Below are 3,041 nucleotides of genomic sequence, written 5' to 3'. Positions count from 1 at the left end.
CGAGAGAGCAACGTCGCGGCTCGCTCGGCGTTCCGTTACTCGGCCTGAGCCGGGTGGCGATGGCTTCCAGCTCCCGCCTCTACCCCGCTGGGGGCGGGGCCTCTTAATTAGGAACCGCCCACTCCGGCGGCGGAGGCGCTTGAGGCTCTGTGGAAGGGGGCGGGGCTTAGCTTACCGTTGCGGCGCTCGAGTCGTTTCCCAGCGGCGCCGTGGAAGCGGGCGGCGGGCAGGGGAGAGTTCTGCTACGCGCTCTGTTCCCGCTGATGCACCGGTCGCCCAGTGTGGGGAAGGAATCCCGGGCGGCAGGAGCCGGCGTTCCTCCGCTCGGGATGCGCCGACTAAGCGGCTCTTCGCCTGCCCGCTCCCCCGGCGGAGGTGGTGGGACGGGGGCGCCTGGCGAGGGCAGCAGGGGCCGTTTCAGTGAAGGGACGGGGCTAACGGTCGCCCTCCCTTCCAACGGTCGCCCTCCCTTCCAACGGTCGCCCATCCGCCCTCCAACGGCCGCCCTGGCACCCCGGGGACGGATGGGCGGGTGTGTCCTTCGGGCCCGGGTACCGGTAGCCGTGGTTTGGTCAGGCGCTGACCTGAGTCCGCAGCGAGCGGGACGGGCTTAACGCCCTGGGAAAGCCCCAGCAGAGCGCGGTGGTGGTTTCACCGCCATCGTGGTGAAATGGGAACAGTGAGGAATCCTTGACGAGAAGTTTTGTTCCCAGGTTTGGCTAATGCTCTGCTAGCCTAATGTGAGTAGTAAATCACCCACGTGAAGGTGCTGCCTTCGTAAAAGTAGCAAAAATGCGTTTTACCCTGCAGGCCTTGTGGTCTTTCCACAGGCTGCAGGAAGAAAATAATGAAAACAAAAGAAAAAAGGTAAATGAGAGCAATAACAGCAAAATGCATAGAGAACATAATGGCCAAAAGAATCAGGTAAAAAGCTTAGAAGAAAGGTAGCTAAAGGCATTTTTGGGAAAATGCATAATTAGATGTAATCTTGAAAATACATAAAATCTGGTTATTAATCATATCAGCCTATAAAATGAAAAGTGCTGGGTTTGTAGTAACAATGTGCAGAATTATTTGTAGATCTATTGTCCTGTAGTGTTTGGGAAGTTCAAGCTTTTATGTCTGCAGTTTTAAGTTTTCCTTTACCTTTTCCAATGCTAGCATAGTAAATCAGTCTCTGTTATGGATAGTAGCAACTAGAGCACCAGCATTTAAAATCATATTTTTAAGGATATTAAGTGACAAATGCCAAAAAGAAAGTGCATGCTTGAGGCTGACTTTAAAAAAATAAATTTTTTTTTGAGCCTCGCCAAACCTTTCAGCAAAATAGCTGTTTCTGAAAAAGGACATTAGTGACTGTTGAAGAAAATACGCTAGCCATCTTCTTGAGAGGTTCCAGTGCTTCTTGGTTTGGCTTTCCTCTGTCTGGGTTGAGGGATTTAGCAAGCACTTGGGCTTTTTTGCAACAATGGTGATGGTGCTTTTTGCTGTCTCCATGATAGAAGTAACTACCCCAATAACTCAAGTCAATAAATTCAAACTTTCACATGGTCAGCTGGGATTTTCTGGCTTCGTATAAGTAAATTCTCTACATACATAGTCTGTAATGAACTTTACTGTTATGGATGTAAGTGGTGTGATTACTTGTTCATTATGTTATTTTTTTACAGCTACTGCTAGGTGGGAAATAGGTATCAAGAGAGAGCACAAAGCTCCGAACTTTGTGAAGTTTGAAGGCAAGTTAAAATACATAGGAGGCAAATTTTGGAGTATGCCTTAATGACTTAGTGGAAGCAGGGAGATAAGAGGAAAAATAAAACCTTACGGCTAAATGGCCTTCTCTGATGGGGTTACAGATTTGGTAGACTTAAGGGAAGAGCAACTGAAATAATCTGCCTGGACTTGTGCCAAGCATTTGACACTGTCCCGCATGACATCCTTGTCTCTAAACTTGAGAGACAGGGGTTTGACAGATGGACCACTTGGTGGGTAAGGAATTGGCTGGATGGTCACACTCAAAGAGTTGTGGCGGCTCTGTGTCCAAGTGAAGACTGGTGATGAGTGGTGTTCTTCAGGGGTCAGTATTGGGACTGGCACTGTTTTAATGTCTTTGTCAGTGACATAGACAGTGAGATAGAGTGCACCCTCAGCAAGTTCACCAATGACACCAAGCTGTGTGGTGCTGCTGACATGCTGGATGGAAGGGATGCCATCCAGAGGGACCTTGCCAGGCTGGAGAGGTGGGCCCGTGCAAACCTCATGAAGTTCAAAAACGCCAAGTGCAAGGTCCTGCACGTGAGCAACCTCTGGTGTTAGTACAGGCTAAGGGAACGAAGGAATTGAGAGCAGCCCTGAGGAGAAGGATTTGGGAGTACTTGTGGATGAAAAGCTGGACATGAGCCAACAATACGTGCTTGCAGCCCAGAAAGCCAACTGCATCGTGCGCCGCATCAAAAGAAGCGGGGCCAGCAGGTCGAAGGAGATGATTCTTCCCCTCTACTCTGCTCTCATGAGACCCCACCTGGAGTACTGTGTCCAGCTCTGGAGCCCCCAACATAAGAAGGACATGGACCTGCTGGAGGGAGTCCAGAGGAGGACCACAAACATGATCAGAGGGCTGGATCACCTCTCCTATGAGGACAGGCTGAGAGAGTTGGGGTTGTTCAGCCTGGAGAAGAGGAGGCTCTGAGGAGGCCTTTTAGAACCTAAAGGGGGCTTATAAGAAAGACAGAGAGAAACTCTTTATCTGGGCCTGTTCTGATAAGACGAGGGGTAATGGTTTTAAAATAGGAGGTAGATTCAGACTAGACATAAGGAAGACAATTTTTTACACCGAGGGTGGTGGAACACTGACACAGGTTGCCCAAAGAGGTGGTGGATGCCCCATCCCTGGAAACATTCAAGGCTAAGTTGGACGGGCCTCTGAGTGACCTGATCTGGTTGGAGATGTCCCTGCTTCTTGCAGGGGGGTTGGACTAGGTGACCTTTAAAGGTCCCTTCCAACCCAAACTATTCTATGATTCTGTGAAATGGAATTAACT

This window comes from Chlamydotis macqueenii, chromosome 2 (assembly GCF_036417535.1).
Source record: "Chlamydotis macqueenii isolate bChlMac1 chromosome 2, bChlMac1.mat, whole genome shotgun sequence".
Lineage (NCBI taxonomy): Eukaryota > Metazoa > Chordata > Aves > Otidiformes > Otididae > Chlamydotis > Chlamydotis macqueenii.
This window is presented reverse-complemented; position numbering follows the sequence as displayed.